This window comes from Artibeus jamaicensis, unplaced genomic scaffold (genome assembly GCF_021234435.1).
Source record: "Artibeus jamaicensis isolate MK-2021 breed Jamaican fruit bat unplaced genomic scaffold, CSHL_Jam_final scaffold_3151, whole genome shotgun sequence".
NCBI classification, from domain to species: Eukaryota; Metazoa; Chordata; class Mammalia; order Chiroptera; family Phyllostomidae; genus Artibeus; species Artibeus jamaicensis.
In genome coordinates, this window is record NW_026522037.1 from 1,750,942 (window position 1) to 1,768,555 (window position 17,614).

The window sequence follows — 17,614 nt, forward strand, 5'->3', positions numbered from 1 at the left end:
CCAAGCTTCAGGCTCCTCCAGGGCCGGGGCCTGTCTTCTCCTTCCCTGTAGCCAACATGTTCCCTGTAGCCAACACAATGCTCCCACGTTCTGAGTGTTCGAGAGAATGTGTTGGATGGTTCGCTGATCCGATAAACTATGTCTGTGCCGATACAGAACTGCTCTAGAAAAGCTGCGGGTAAATCAGTTCCTGGTAAATTGAGTTTGAGTTCAAATGTACCAGGGATGTTCAACATTGAAAGACTCGCAGGTGACCCTGGGAACTCAAGTCTTCTTTCCTTTGTTACATTCACGTCACACAGGCAAGGAAGCTGAGTTACAGAGAAATCGTGTGATGTGGCACCATCTGACCTGCCAGTTAAATGGGAGGTTTTTTAACGAAGAGCATGCCTGTTACTCTGTACAGAGGGAGACTCCGTGCAAGCCTGTCCACGAGGTTTAGAGCATCAGGTCCGCGGCAGCCTGCTTTCAGCAGTGCTCGTCCCCAGTCTGCGGGTGCTCTGGAGGTCTGTTTACGTGAAGACAGTGTTTCGGCAGGTGCCGATGGTAAGGTCCGCACAGGTACATGCTGCACAACACCGTTTGGGTCGGTGACCCCATAAGATCATAACGAAACTGAAAAATTCCCGTCACCTAGTGACCTCGTGGCCGTCGTCACATCCTAGCGAACACATTGCTCACGTGTCTGTGGGGAGGCCGATGGAAACAGACCTGCACTGCCAGGTGTGTCACAGCGCAGTGCACACGTGACCGTGACAATAAATGACTGTGTTACTGGTTTATGTATTCACTGTGCTGTACTTTTTATCAATATTTCAGGGTGTGCTCTTTCTTATAAAAAATTTGCTGTGAAACTGTACGCCACGGTACGCCAGCAGCAGCCCTTGTACATCCTGTGCTTGCGGTGTCTCTTGATGGCATCTGCTCTCTTGCCCTTGATTTAATGTCAGGCTGTTCTGTACCGTGGCCTGCTGTGCAGGTTTGCAGCCCGGGAGCAGCGGGCTGCACCACCTGGCTGAGGTGTGAGGCAGCCTGCCCCGTCCAGGTGTGTGTGAGTGTGCGCTGTGGTGTTCGCACAGCAAAATCACCCAAGGACACATTTCTCAGAACACGTCCCTGTCCTTAAGTGACACATGACTGAACTGAACAGTTGTGCAGTTTATGGCAGGTTAATGAGTAAAAACAAAAGAACACACAAACCAAAAAAGCTTTTGGTTGAGGAAATTCGCTTGTGGAAGACCCTGGGCTCCAAACATGCAGCGTTCCTTCTGTGACTGGGAAGGTGATGAATGAGCAGCCAGGTGCCAGGTCCTGGGGCCCTGCACCCACGTTCACAGACGCACTGCTGGGGCGACGGGAATCTGTTCAGTCAGCAGCTTAATGTTAAACGCAAGAGAGATGCTGAAAAAGATTTAGTGAACCCTTTTGAACACTTTACTGATTGAATTATTCATTTTAAATTGATCAGGTTTTATCAACATCTGTATTGGGTTGATTTAGTGTCTTCCTGCTCTGCCCTAGAATAAAAACGTGAGAAACTGGGGAAGAAAGCAGAGCGGTTTTGGACGACTGCTTTCGATGGTCCACACGAAAGAAACCAAAGAATCAAAGTGTACATTCCATTTGCTCATTTTTTTCTCTTTCTAGGCACTTTCATGTGGCTCCTGCCTGTCAAAAATGATTTCAAAGTTGTCTTTTACTGGAAAAGATGTTTCCTTCTCCTTTGGGATTCTAGTTTCTTGACACAGAACAGTGGGTCAGGCATGAGGTGCAGGAGCTCGTTGGTGCCGACACCAGCTGAGAGCTGTCATACCCGTATCAGTCCCGCAGGGCAGAAGTTGTTACCCAATATGCAAACTGAGGCCCAGGCGTAAAGAAACTTGGCCCCGCCCTTGTGTGTCCATCAGCACTGTCTCCATAGCCGGAGTGTCTCCTTTCAGCTTCGACATGTAATAGCGGTGTCATCTGGTGAGACCTCTGGTTTTTGAAGACAGCATGGTATTACTTCCCTAAGCACATAACCATCCTATTTGGGCAATGTGACAAGTATGTTCAGATGGAATCTGTCAGTGATCCCACCTCTCAGTCTGTGCTCAGTCTGGTCCACGCAACTGGAACAAGGCACTTCCTGAGCCAGCGACCTGGTGCTGGGCCAGGAGATAAACAGAGGTGACGGTGAGTGGGAACTCTGTTTTCATGATGGCATCAGATAGTTCCAGGGTAGGCTGTGCATGGGTTTAGAACATCAAAAATGAAAATGAAACGCGTAGCTTGCCACAGGTAGCTTTACACCACATGTGAGACCTTTGAGGGTCCCTGTGCGGTTCCTCACCTGCTACGGGTACTCCTGGACAAAAGTTGAATTTTCATGCATTCGAAGTAGAAACACATATAGTCTTTCTTGAATTCTAATTGGTTTAAAGTAAAGAAAAAAATTTAGCCTTTTTGCCTCCTTTCCTTTGCCATTATTTTGATTGAAGTATGAATAAATAGTGTTAAAGACAAAGTACCAATAGGGCAGATTATGGATAAATTGGAGAATCAAACTGTAGAACAAAGATTATTTTTAAATCATATAACAACTTTAATAAAATAAACTATACCGAAAAATGAATCAACAATGTAAAATATTCTGTCTAGTGTCAAAAATGAATACTAATACATTTTAAATCATGAAATTACAGTAGTTTCTTACTTTATGCCGCAGAGTTCTATTAATAAAAATCTAAATTCTAAACATACTTTGGGGAAGATTGCTGGTTTCAGATAACTAAGTGTGGTTTCCTCCAGTCCCTCCCAGGAGCTCTCCATCTCTGCTGCACACTGAGACCACGACGGGTACCCGAGCCTCACTCCCAGACAGCCAGGGTGCGGCCTGGGCGCCAGCGTTTTTACAGATAGTCCTGAGGAGGTTCTCGTGTGCGTCCGAAGTTAAGAGCCACTGTTTTCATTGCAGCGATTCTTTCATTGTATTTGGTTATTTTTTTACAGGTGGATCTCTGTATTTTAACATTTTGACTTCAGAGTTGTGCTGCTCTGTGGGAGGCAGCTTAGACCACATTACAGGCGATTGAAAGTGCCGACCTTGGCCTTTAAAGTTTTTATGGTGCAGACAGCAGCTGCTGCACAGATCACCCTTTTCCTTCCGCAGAATCGTGATCCAGGGGGCGGGGCCTCGGTTTGGGGAACTTCCCAGCAGACCCTTTTCAAACTGTTCCAAGCCTGCAGGGCATAGCAGGGCTGAGCCGTTAATTCAGTGCCTTCACCGGACTGACGGGAGGATCACGGGCCACCCAGGGAAGGCCTTGCTGTCATTACTTCCTCTCTGGACATGTGTGTCTGCCCAGAGGCTCGGCACTGAGCATGTTGTGAAAGTCAGGAAGGTAGAGAAATGCTTTGCCCTGGCTGCTGATCCTGCCATTTAGAAAAACGAATCACGGTGACGGCTGTGCTTCCTCCTCGGGAAGAACCAGCTACGAGTGCCTTTTGGGTGCGTTTCTGGGTAAAATCTGCATTGGGCCTACTGTGCACCAATGGGTGGGAAAACGTTACTGATCACGATGGAAAAAAGTCACTGGAAGCCTCCCATGGTCTTCCTGTCATTTGGGGTGTGTAGTCTGTGTGTGTGTGTGAGCACATACGCGCATGAGCATGTGGGGGTGTGCATGTGTGTTCACACAAGGACGTATGTGGGCGAGTGTGTGTGCATGCACATACTAGTATGTACATATATTATTGGTTTTGTATTTCAACCTTGAAGCTCATTTTTTAATGAGCTTCAAATGTTCACAAAATTTGTCCAAAGGAAGAAAAACCTTTAAATTGGTGATTCTCAAACTTTTTTAGGCATGCCAGGATCGGCCCAGAATAGGGTCCAAATTCTGAGAGGCACTGACTTACCTAAATTCCCCCCAAAGCTACTTGTCTTAGAGACCCCGATACAAATTATGAACAAGGCTACTGGTGGTTCTACACAGAAATTAATGAGTCTATTTGTACCATGAGTGGAAATTACTGTTTTGAAACTACACAGGCCTGTGTATCAGTTTCTGCTCTGTTTCTGGAAGTAATAGAGGAAGTATTTCAGCCGGATTACTGCCTGTGGAGTGGGAACTTCTGAGTGTTTGACTGACCACCTGCTGGTACTTTATTTCCTTTGAGTCCCCAAGTCATTATAAGAATCGCCCAGCAGTTTGAAATCGAAATGATGTCTGACTGTAAAATGTCAGCTATCTATCATAAAAATATTACACACCATTTAAAAATATAATTGCCACCCCCACTTACATTCAAATGTCTCAGAATAACAGAATCCTGGCAAAATGCAGAGCATTCAGGTTTCCAGCCTGTGCGTTTGTGAAACCACCTTCTGTTTCAAGTCCTTTCATAGTCCAGACAATTATAACCCACTCGCTGCCCTTTCCTTTCTCTCTGCCTCCTGGTCATTCTGGTGACATTTTAATGATGCCGTTTGTGTCTTGCTGCTGATGAATCCTGCCCAGTGAAGGTTCTTTATTTATTTGTCCCCGGGCTGGATTTCACCCTCCGTTTGCTTATCTCTGCGTGCTGTTGCCTTCCTGAGTGTTGCGGACACTCCTCCCTGCCTCGTGTAAGGCGCAGGAGGCTGATGGCGCTGGCAGACTCCTGCTGCGGGGCCCTGTTTGGGTAAATGTCACGGCTTTCAACAAGAGGAACTTGGCTAAATCACAGCTCCAGAAACTGCTTAGATTGCCATCTTAAACGTTTTATCTGACGATTTGAAAGTATGTGTTTGCTGCGTGGTTCTGAAGCACTTGGGGTTGGGTGTAGTGTTTTTACTGCATCGTTTATGAATATCCTTGGGGTGAAGGTAGAAAGGGGGGTAATGGAGGTGAGTGATGGGGAGCGTGTGCCCCCTGTGCTCCGCCCCACCAGGTTTACAGGGGTGGGGCTTTGAGGCAGGTACCTGGGAAAGATAACTCATCTGTAAAGACCTTGTTCTGTTGCAGCTGGGACTTAAAGGAGGTGCGAAAAAGACCCACATGCCTCACTGTTGGGAACAGTGTTCCAGCTGGTTCAGCATCTGTGACCACAGCCAGCACTCAGGCGCTGGTTTAAAGATTCTTACTCATCTAAGACTTATTTCTAGACATGAAGAAGATCGTTAATGAAGTAATGCTTCTCTCCTCAGCACCTCAGGGCTTTGCAAAGGGGTATCTGCCTTCTCATTTCCACCCCACCATTGCCGCCCGTGCCCCTGCCCCTCCTTCTAGAGCAGGGGAAACAGCCTGTTGTGGGGGGAGACCATTCCCTTGGGCCACCCTCCAGGTCTGGGGGCCTCAGGAGCTCCAAAGGACATGACCACAGGTCAGCCACCCCCTTTCTGAAGTTGTGATTTACTTGGGTACCTCGGGGACTCTGAGAGTAGTTGGCTCATCTTTGTATAATTCTGCTTGCTTGGAACATGACTACTTTGAAGAAAATAATTGACTTTTTGTATTATTTTTACAAGATTTTTCTATCATGATAAAAATAGGCTCAAAAATGAGTTGGGGAATGTTTATTTCTTTTCTGTTTCTTTTTTAAATTGTGTGAAATTGATGTGAATTCTATAAGTGTTTGATATAATTCTCCAGCGAAATAATTGGGGTCTGGAGATTTTTCTTTCAGGTGCTTTTATTTATTTATTTTTAAGTATTTATGTTTAGAGAAAGGGAAAGGGAAGGAGATAGAGAGAGAGAAACATCAGTCGGTTGCCTCTTGTGTGCACCCCGAATGGGGACTGAACCTACAACCCAGGCCTGTGCCCTGACCGGGAATGGAACCGGACACTTTTTACCTGCGAGACAATGCTCAACCAACTGAGCCACACCAGTCAGGGCTCTTTCAGAAGATTTTAATTACAAATCTAATTTCTCTACTGAATTATAGGACTATTTAGGTCGTCTACCTTTTTTGATCTTGCATAGAGTTTTCCATTGAAGAATAAGCCTGTGATCCATTGATTTTCTGTATTCTTTTATTTCAGTGTTAATGATTCTACTTGCTTTGGGTTTATTTGAATCCTGACGTTTCTTTGAGGTCAGAAGTCTGCTTGTTGATGGAGGCTTTTCCTCTGATCTGATATAAGTGTCTAGGACTATGCACTTGCCTCTCAGTGTTGCTTTAGCTGCATCCCACAGATTCAGACATACTATATTTTTACTTGCATTCAGTTTTAGGTAGTTTTTAATTTTCTTACAGACTTTCTCTTTGACTCATGGAGTATTTAAAACATTGTTTTCAGATGTTTGAAGTTGTTTCTATTGTCTTTTTGTTACCGATTTTTAGTTTGATTCCCTTATGGTCAGAGGATACACTGTATATGAATTCAGTTCCTTTAAATGTGTTGAGGTTTGTTTTTAGTTCTGGGACACTAATTGCAAGATCTTAAATGCAAAAGCATAGATGAGATTCTATTGATAATTGTCTTTTATTAAGCCAGACATTGAAGAAATTTGAAAAAGAAGTAAAACGGTACCACACTTTTTAATATTTCTTTTTTGTTTCAGATAATAGAGTTATTTTTTAAGAACACACATATGTGTTCCTGAAAAGCTTCATACACTAAAATAACAGAACTTATGGGAAAACTAGTGTTGGGCAGACCACCCAAGATATATAAAATTCTGCATGCAGGGCACTAATAAAAAACAATACTCCTAGTAACCTTCGTCAATTTGCCATTTGGATAAAAAGGAAAAAGCCCTCTGAGCATGCTCACCTGCACTTGCAGCTCACCTCCATACCTATAGTCATGGGGACGAAGCAGCCCCCGAAGCCCCAGCCAGGCAGGGCACTGCTTGCCCTGACCTCAGGGGGGCGTGTCTTTAACTTTAGGGCAGTGTGGTTTACTGTCATTGTTGTTGTTACCAATTGCTTCCTTTTAGTTTTCAGGCTTTTAATAAATAATAAATATTGTCATTGATTACAATATAACATTAATATGCTGGGAAAATCATGTATAAATCAATACTGCTTTCATATTATACCAATATCATCTTTCTATTTATCAACCACAAGTGTTGTCATTTGAGTAAAAGAAATAAGAACTTTAGCAAAATTATACTGCGTATTTTCCTTATTTGTTTACTTTTTTAATCTCTCTTAACTAGAATATAAATGACATAGAGCTGTGATTTTTATTGTTTTTTACTCACATCTGTATTCACATCTTATAGATGTGGTGCCATTCAACAACTATTTGTTGAATGAAAGAACAAATGATTAAATCAATATTTAGACTTCTCTGGAATTCTAAAATAATTGAAAATACAACCACTTTGAAAAAATGGACAATTTCTTTGGCTTAATAGTTTACATGTAAGCTGATTTATGGGTATTATTATTTTAAAATTATTTTATTGTTGTTCACTTACAGTTGTCTGCATTTTTTCCCCACCACTCCCCTCCATCCCAGCCAAACCCACCTCCGTCCCTTGCTTCCACCCTCCCCCTTGGTTTTGTCCATGTGTCCTTTATAATTGTTCCTGAAAACCCTTCTCCCCACAGTCCTCTCCCTGCTCCCCTCTGGCTATTATTAGATTGTTCTTAATTTCAGTGTCTCTGGTTATATATTGTTTGCTTTCTTCCCTTGTTGATTATGTTCTAGTTAAAGGTGAGATCACATGGCATTTGTCCCTCACCATGTGGCCGATTTCATTCAGCATAATGCTCTCCAGTTCCATCCATGCTGTTGCGAAGGGTAGGAGCTCCTTCTTTCTCTCTGCTGTGTATTATTTAGAAGGCCAAAGATAGCTGTTTTGTTTGGATGAAGTTCAAGGTTCAACATTCTGTAGGAAGATGCAGTTTTATTCCATGACACTGTGTTTTAGTAGAAGCTAGTCTGTCTCATGAGCTTCAGTACCAGGGGCTGTGCTAAGCACATTGAGTGCATTTGCTGATTTAATTCTCTGACAACTCTTGAGGTTGGCAGTTCTCAGTGTGTTGCGAGGCTCTCTTAGTTCTTGAACCTGAGACCCTTTCAGGGGGTCCAAGAGGTCAAATGTATTTTATAATAAAACTAAGAGTTTGTATGCCTTTTCCCTGTGTTAAAAGCAATCATGAGAAAACTCCTGGGCCCTGCGCAGGTGTGTCATTGACCACGATGCCGAAGTCTACCAGTCAATGTGGTCTTCTTCCCCACCATACCCTGTGATTAAAATGAATCCAATCCCCATGAATGTCCTTGAGGAAGTAGTACAAATAATTAATTTACTAAATGTTGACTCTAATGCAGGCCATTTTAATATTCTGTATTGAAAATGCAAATCACATACAACTGCTCTATTGCATGCTGAAGTGAGACTAAGTTGCAAGGTGCCTAATGAGCTAGCTGCTTTTCTCATGGTACCATTTTCACTGGAAGCAGCAATTCATGAACAGACATGGCTATTCAGGTGGGGTATTTGGGAGCATTTTCTTGAAAGTGATTAAAATCATGTTGCATGACCAAGAACAACTGGCAGCATTTGTTATGAATAATAAAAATTGAACTCTTAGCCAAAAATTGGAATTCTGAAGACCCTCACCGTGCCGCCGTGAGCTTGACACGCCCATTGTTCGAGGACTTCTCCGGTGAGACAGGCGGCAGCACTGCACGGTGGTTTTTCTGTTGTACAGTGAGATGTGTCAACGTCTGGTAGAGCCGCACAAGTCGGGAACTGATGAAGGCGTCCGTCTAAATGATCCATTCAAAATGCAAGACAGGCCAAGGATTTTGAGGAAGAAAACCCCCAAATTTCACTGACACGGTTTCAGATTCCATGTTGCGGTTAGTTACTCTTTACAAAACTACTGCTCATTCAGTTTTGATGCAGTTTCAAGAATATTCGCAATTATCTGAAAAGGATATTAAAGTACACCTCCTTTTCCCCCTACATGTCTGTAGGAGGCTATATCCTTCAATCAAAACACACAGTTGCAAGAGATTAAATGTGAAAGCTGATGTGGGAATCTAGTTGTCTTTTGTTAAGCCAGACAGTAAAGACATTTGGGGAAAAAAGTAAAGCGGTGCCATTCTGCTCAATGTATTCTGGAGGGGACAAGGCCGTTGTTTTTCTTAAATGTGTCTGTCTTTCATTATAATGTGCAGTGACTTTAATGTCACTATTTTTAAATGAATTAAGAACTATTTTAAGATTTCTCAGTTTAACTTTCTAATGTAGAGAAAGGTACAACTCACAAGCAAGCAATTTGGAGTTATTGATAATTTCTTCAAAGGCTGTAAGGATCCCCAGGACCGGTAAGCCTGAGCAGCGCTGCTCTAGAAGGACCTGCTCTAGAAGGACCTGCTCTAGAGGAAGTGGCAGGCTGGGCGACAGAGCTGAGTACAGGGCACTGAGCTCCCCGGACCCACGCTGCTCCTGCGCGGGCCACGGCCGTGAACCCAGGCCCTTAGTCTGTGCCACTGTAGGGTCCGACGCTTCTGAGAAACCACCCTGGTTTGTAACTTCGCTGAAATCAATAGGCCTGCCTATGCGAACTTAGATATCCTTAAGAAGTGACTTTCAAACGTCATTTCTTTGGCCTAAAATGAAACCATCATCATTGGAGTCCCTTCCCCTTAGTCAGTACACATGTCACACGAACTCCCCACTAAGCATCTCAGTGGGAAAAGGCTGATCACACACGCACTTTTTTTCTTGGGCTTTTTGGCCTTTAATTTAATCTGAGTAGGATTTTTAGGAGTATTTGAAAGAAATATTGAATCATATTCAAGAAAAATATCGGTTATTTCTGATAACTCTCCTTTTATTTTGGTTGGTCATACTTGTGCGCTACAAACCATAGAAATGACAATTTAGTGCCGTTCTAGTTTGAAATAAAATACTGGAGAGCTGGAAGCTTATTTCAGTTTGGAGAAATAGGGGAATTGCTTTTATCCCCTTGCCTCTTTGCATTAATTATATGCCGAAGTAGATTAGTACGGGGCGGGAGCGAGCCAAAACACAAACACAGCCCTTCTGGTTCCCGCCGTCAGCCTCGCTGCAGAGCAGCCTCCCTGGGAGCTTGAATGGTTTCCTAGGGGGTGTGCTGGCAGGGTAGGTTCACCCCACGAGTTCCCTTAAATACGCTGTTAATTTGTACTGATTTCAGAGGACACGGAGACAACTGTGCGCAGTCCCTGACCAAATGTGCTGGGACACTGTTCCCGGGCTGTGGAATGGAATCTCGGGCCCTCCAGCTTCGTCTCTTTTCACATGCACAGATCCAAACATCAAGGAAACATTGTAGATGAACTGCTGCCCTCAGAGAAAATCCCACGCGAATGATGACGTCAGAGGGAGATCAGGAGCATGCAAGGCGAACCTCGGTCTGCTCCCTCTGTCCCCACCATGGTGCGCCCCAGGAAGCAGCGGGACAGAGACAGGCAGCCTGCCTTTCACTGGCCAGCACGGTGTGTGCTCGTGCGTCCTGGCCCCCTGCTCCCCAAACTCTGCCCCACCTGGCCATTCCTTGTCCTCGGGGGCCCCAGGGGTGCCGGGGCACCCACACACGCCCACTCCTTAGTGGGTGGGGAGGAACGTGTTTGTCTAAACACACTGCCTTTTGTCTCAACGGATGGGACAGTTCTTTAAGGGGCCTTCCAACACCTTCGAGAGCTGCGGTGGAGCCGAAGCGGCACTAAGGTGTCTCTGAGCCCTGATCTTTCTGTGGGACCTCAAAGCCTCTGCCCTGTGAAGCCTGACCTGTCTGGTGGCCCTGGCTCCTGGGCTCCTCGGGCATGGGTGCACCTTCAGCTGCTGCCCTGGCTCCACCTCAGCCATGGGAGGCCCACGGCCATGACCTCCATCAAGGGGCCTGTCAGATAACTGCTTCATGCCTGTGTCCTGTCGCCTCCTGGCACCGCCCTTGGGTTGTTGGCCAGTCTCTTGCTTCCTGGACTGTGGTTCCTCAGGGCAGGAGAGCAGTGTCCCCAGTGCTGACCAGCCAGGACACTCGGTGAGTGCTTGAGGGAAGGTGCGGTGCCATAGTGACTGTGGAGTGGGAGGGACCGTGGGCCTCACTGTGAGCCCCCTGTCCTGGGCAGCGCTCCGCAGACACTCAGAGAGTGGCGAGGGCCTCCTGGCTGTCGGTCGGAGAGGCCTGTGCAGAGTGCCGCCCTGAGTTTCCGTCACTCTCCTAGTCACGTGTCAGAGTGCTTCAGAGAGGGACAGCACGGAGAACCCCCGTTCCTATGTTTTGTAGTTATAGTAGCTTGATTGGTTTTTATTATGTTTGAAATCATATCTATATCTATATCTATATCTATATCTATATCTATATCTATATCTATATCTATATCTATATCTCTATCTATATCTATATCTATAAATAGATATAGATATTCGCTCAGTTGTAACTGCCTTTCACCCCTAAGTCTCTGGCACTCATCTGTTTTTTACAAGGCAGAAGCGAAATGTGTAATGCAACCTACAGAAAAGTTGGCTGCTTTTTTTTAGATCCGCAAAATATGATGGTGTATCTCACTGTATTTGAAGGTCTACCAGTGGAAATATTCGTAGATATTTCTGATGAGCTAAGAGAATGCATCTCCGAATTAGCTATGAGGGTAGAGCCTCCTCCCACTCCCCACTCAGGCTGCCAAAGGGACTATCTCAGTGGTTAGAAGGAGTGCAGCTCCAGCCAACTTTCCTGGGGCACGCAGAGGATTTTGTTCCAAGACAGTCACCTTACAGGACCATCCTGCTGCATCGACCGTGACCTTCATGAGGCACGGGACCTACTGTGCGTATTTCAGTAGTAAATGTGCTGGGCTGCAAGAGACAACTGGGTTGTTTTGCACATTGGCTAATCTACGTCGAAAGGTAGTAATGCTTGAGGTAGTCATTTTAACGTAGACACTTAAGATTCCAGAGCATCAACCCATTTGCCTGCCCTTCTTCCTAATGTAAGTGTTAGCACCTGTGCTACATATCGTCATACATTTAAATTTTATCTCAGAAATATATTTGAAATGCACAACTGTTTTCTTTGAGAAGATTAATATTACCTCTATGGAAAGGCAGCACATGCTGGGAGATTAAATTCCTGGCTTCAGTAGGTGTACATAACAACCTGCCCGCAGCTGAAACTCGAGTGGCTGCGTTCACCGCAGAACGGTTCTCTACCCATGTTTTTCAGAGGAGTTGTTCACAAATGATACATTATGCTCTGTGCTTTTGTTTCTCCCTGGGATTTGAAAAATGAAACTTTCCATTAGTGGTAAATTCATAAGCTTTCGGGCATGAAAACGTTTGAATTTGATATAAAAGAAGTTTTGAAAGGAAGATTAGTGGTTTAAACCGAAAGATTAGTTGCCCTGGGAAATCCGGCAATCGAAAAGCAGAGTTCAGTCACCAAGTGTCCGGCTCCAGTTGATGGCTGAGTCCAGGCTGCTATTCCTGCATCCCCCACCAGGACCCCCTCTGGACAGGCCGGATAAGTTTCGTCAGTGGTCCAGAGCAGGGCAGTTCCTCTGTCTAAGACCTTGTTGGTGGTCTGGTGGGGACCTCTGCTTGGTGGAAGTGGATTATTTTTTTTCTACTTGTGATTGTTTTGAAGTGGAGGAGGATGGGGGAAGTCAGTGAACAGGTCCTGGCTGGACCAGCCGGACTGCTCCTGCTGCCAGAGTCACGAGAACAGATGGAGTTTGACTTCGACTTTCATGGCATCTAGTAGTTGATTCCTAACCTTTCTGCCATGACCAAGTTTCTGCTGGTAGACCCTCCACTTTCTGTTTTGAGTAGATGGTGAACCCCCTGGCGGTATGCCCTCCTGGTGGTAGGAATTTGGGGCCCCGCAGACATGCCCCACCCCCCAGCTGCTGCTCACCCCCAGCTTCCCGGGCTGTGGTTCTTAGTGAGGCAAGTGGGTCGTGGCTCCTTTCTAGAGGAGCACGGGCTGCCTTCATGTTGCACAGGAAAGTTAAGTGCACTCACGATGTATCTGCAAACCTTACAAGTCCATTTAGGGGAGTGACTTCCACATCATGAAATTAGGATGTGATCTTGAACATCGAGTCCATCCCTCTCCACTGGACAGACCTTAGATCTGTGTAATCCAGACAGACAAGCCTCTTTCTCTCATAAATGATTTATGTCCTGTTTAAAAGTATGGGAAAATGAAAATTTCAGTTTTCCCGAGTAATTCATTCTAGGGTCTTACAATGTTCATTGTAAGGATGCAGAAGCTTGTTTCATCCTGCTCATTTTTTCCTGAGGAAGGTGAGGTATTTTGAGTTATTGTTGGGGTAAACACACACACACACCCCACCCCACCCCTGCCTCCAAGAGTATCAGGTGGACTCCGCTGGCTCGTTCTCAGGTCAGAGTTTGCTCATCTTATCTCAGCGGCAACTCAGTCATGTTCATCTCTATGGACCTTTTCTGACTTTTTCTGTTCCATTTAAGACATATAAAGGTCACAGGCTTTTGAAATGCCGAATACTAATCCTTTGTCTCTCTCTCCAAAGCTTTTGTGTTTTGTTACATTTATGTCTCTCAATTTAGTGACCTACTTTGTGTATTTCAGTGGTAAACAGTGCTGGGCTCTGAGAAATAACTGGGCTCTTCTGCACATTGGCTAATCTATGTTAAAATACTTGAGATTAATAGCTCAAGTATTTTTAAAAGATTTCATTTGTTTATTTTTAGAGAGGGGAAGAGAAGGAGAAGGAGATGGAGAGAAACATCAATGTGTGGTTGCCTCTTGCACATCCCTTACTGGGGACCTGGCCTGCAACCCAGGCGTGTGCCCCGATTAGGAATCAAACCTGTGACCCTTTGGTTCACAGGCCAGCCCTCAATCCACTGAGCCACACCAGCCAGGACTAATACCTCAAATATTTTAATGTAGATGCTTAAGATTCCAGAGCATTGACAGGTTTGCCTGCCCTTCTTCCTAGTACAAGTGTTAGCATCTGTGCTAAGTGTAATTCCACAATCCCTTGCATCACAAGGACTTTGCTTGCCAGCTATGTGAAACTCTGCTCTATGAAGTTTCTTTTTCCACTAGATCACAGTGCCCAACATAATTCCTGCTTAGTGTAAGCGTGCTTGGTAAACTACAAAGTGTATGAAAAAATGAATTAGAGTATTGTTTATAATCAAAACCATCATATCATATATCAAATCAATGATACTCTATCAATTGTGAAGCCAAATTCGAATTCTTGAGTGTCTATTTTAAAGCATTTTTCTTTCAAAAAGATATATTTCATATGACTTATTCTTGTAGGACACTGGGACCACGTAAGATGGTATTTCTCTTACTGTTGTTAGATATAGTGCAAATGGCAGTGCGTTAATGGATTGTGGAGCTCAGTCAGTCCCAAGGGTCAAAACTATAGCCACTGCCGCTCAGTTTTCTCAGACTGCTCGGGTTGTGAGAGTGGAGCGAACAGTGGAACGGGATGTATTGTTGATAATCAAAACCTTCAACTGCACGCGGAGTGTGGCTCAGAGCCCGAGACGTGCAGCAGGAGCAGGTAGCCCTCTTGGACCAGGACAAGGGGTGCGTTCTCCTGCCTTTCAGTTATGCATTTCCACCACCGCGCTTAGCACCTCGTCCCTGCGTCTGTCACAGACCTAGACTGTGACCTCTGCCGGGACAGCGCCTGCCTTATTCTCATTTATTTCCAATGCCGATCGCAGAACCAGTGTATTTATGGAAGGGCACACTGTGCCTGTCAGAGAGCTCAGAATCCTCCTTGACACCTTGTTCTCCCTACCCCATACTCAATCAGCCACCTAAATACTGTGTTGAAACCATCTGTTTTTCTTCATCACCACAGTCATTCTACACCCTTGCCCCAACCCACGTCACCTTTCAGAGCATTTGCCTGGGTCACCGCAGTGGCCTCCTGACTGGTCTGCTCCCACCACTCGGGTCCCTCTTGACTCCTCCTCCACATTGTGGCCAGATGAGCCATTAACAACAGCTGCTTCAAAGGCTTTCCGCTGTTCTCCTGACGTAATGGCCAGTCATCACCATCACAGTGGTAGTGACGGTACTGCCCACGAAGGCCTAGAAATAGGGTGGTCGTGTAACTGGCTGTTCACGCAAGAATACTGCTAATGGGAAGTGAGCACCTCAGAAAACCACCCAGGGATGCTGCGGAAACCACTGCGTGCGCTTGCCCTTCCTGCAGGGCTGGGCCCGGCTCACCTGCTCCCACCCGCCCCTCCGCCTGCACAGCAGACTGCCCACTTTCCCAGGGTGGGTCACCGCTGCGGGGCTGGGCATGTGCTGGGCTCTGAGGGCTGGACTCCACTGAACTGCAGCTCCTAGCCAGCTCATGCTTGTCATTGACTGTAGGCGCCTGCACCCGCAGCAGCAGCCTGACCTTCATTTCCTTGAGTGAGTACTAGTGAGACAGTGGCAATATTGCATCGTCCATATAGCAGCAATGGAACCCAAAGGCAAAATAAAGTGTATGTTTAAATTTTATATAGTCCACACAAAAGGAACCAGCTATATGCACAACAGTTCAAGGTAAAAATCGTCTTCGTTTTAACACTGTTCCTGTCCTACCCAATGCTTAATTTGTTAAAAAGATACAGTAATTTAATTTAAAAGTCCATTCAGTCACGTAATTCCACAAGTTTAACAAAAATTTGTAGGTTCTTGAGAAGAAATTTCCTTTACTGAGAAACCTGTGACATTTAGGGTTATATGGAATTGGTAGATTCTAGAACAAATTATGTGGGTCTTCAGTCATGGCTTTGACCACTTGCTGCCTGGGAGGCCTTGAGCACGTACTTACTTTGGCTGTGCCTCTCTTCCCCATCTGTAAATGGCTGTTATAACGGCATCAGTTTCACAGGGCTTGTGTGAATTAAATAAGGTAATACACGCCAAGCACTTAAAACAGTTTCCAGCACATAGCTGCTGCTGTTATTTGTGTTATTGTTTTTTATATGTATTCACTCAACAAATACTTACTCAGTGTCTGCTTTGTTCCTTGCATCGTGCTGGGGCTGGGAATGCACCAGGTATCCTCCTAGTGCATTTCATCTGGAAACTCTTTAATTTCAAAATCTGATAAGTGTTGACTGAAATAAATGTCAGTTTATCAGGGTCTGTTTGCTGGTGGGGAGGAACTTTGTTAACAGGAAGGATGAGACTGAGTCAGCTGTACAGAGCAGAGAGCAAGGTGGGGAAGGGGACAGGGAAGGCCCTGAGGTGCCACAGGGCGTAGCCTGGCTGCAGAGTCAGAAAGCCAGCGTGAGGGAGTGTCGCTGTGAGTGGCGCGGGAGGTCGTCGGGGAGCAGACAGGTGCGCTCTGGGGTTTCCTTAGAAAGGGAGCCGTCGTCTGGCTCTGCTCATTTTACTGGTGAAGAAATAGAACTCCGTGTATCCTAATTAGAGCCACACCGCTAATTACTGATGGGGCAGGAACTGTAAGTGGGGTCCTGTGTTTGTATATTTTTTTAAATTATTGAAGCATACAAGGTCTATGTGGAAAAAGTCAAACCATTGTTAATATAGTGAGACCAGTTTGTGTGACATCAGTGTAACCTGGCAGCCAAGGAGAGTGGACTGGAATGTGCATGTGTGAACAATGACAACTTCACCGTACTAGCTAGTGGGAGTGGTAGACACCGCTGAGTGAGCATGTGTACTGTGTGGCTGTCACATTCAAAATAACTGAGTGAGCAGAGCAACGAATCTGTATCCAGTTTTTTGTGAAGCTTGAACATTCCCCTGTGGAGACTTCGGATGATTCAGAAGGCTGCAGCCATGGGCAACTGGTGATTGGCAGCTTCATCACGACAATGTCCTATCTCATGCAGATTTTTTTTTTGCAAAACATCAAATCACCCAGGTGACTCAGCCCCGCTATGGTCCAGATTTGGTACCCTGTGACTTCTGTGGCTTTTCCCAACATTGAAATCACCTTTGAAAGGGAAAAGATATCAGACCATTGGTAAGATTCGGGAAACTATGATGGGGCAGCTGATGGCAATTGGGAGAACTGTGTGAGGTCCCAAGGTGCCTACTTTGAAGGGAACTGGGGCATCATTGTCCTGTGTATAATGTTTCTTGTATCTTGTATCTTCTTCAAAAAATGGCTATTATGTGGCTGAATATTTTCTGGACAAACCTCATATAACACAAAAATTATATAGGTCATTTGTAGAATAGTTTTCGATGGATTTTCACAAAATTCATACTCCTTGTGTAACCACGTAGAGAAGTAGATCCAACCTGGTGCCCTGACACCCCCTCACCCCATCCCCAAGGGCAATGCTGCTCCTGACCTCTGACACTACAGGTCAGCATTGCCTGGCTTTGCACTTCTTCGAACTTCCACTTTTGGGTGGAAGTTTGTGCGATCAACTTCTCCCTGTGAGGCCCCCGGGTTGTGCGTAGTGTTAGCAATGGTTAGTTAGTTCATTCCCATTGCTGTGTGGTGTCCTTTGTACAGACACACCCAGGGTTACAGTTTTGTCGCCCATGGAGAGTCCCTGAAACAGGCCGTGTGAGTGAGATGACAGCTGATGTGGCTCGTGTCATCTGTGAACGTGTCCATTCTGCTTGTCCTAATTACTTTTCTTTAAGTGACTGAAGGTTACCCAGGGAACCTTTCTCTTTCAGAGTCCGGGTACAG

The 17,614-nt window shown here is 45.4% G+C and overlaps 1 protein-coding gene across 1 annotated transcript in view; it reads left to right on the forward strand.

Annotated features, from left to right (window-relative positions):
* Positions 1–17,614, forward strand: part of SDK1 (sidekick cell adhesion molecule 1) — a 577,655-nt gene that overhangs the window by 221,271 nt on the left and 338,770 nt on the right. The window lies entirely within an intron of this gene.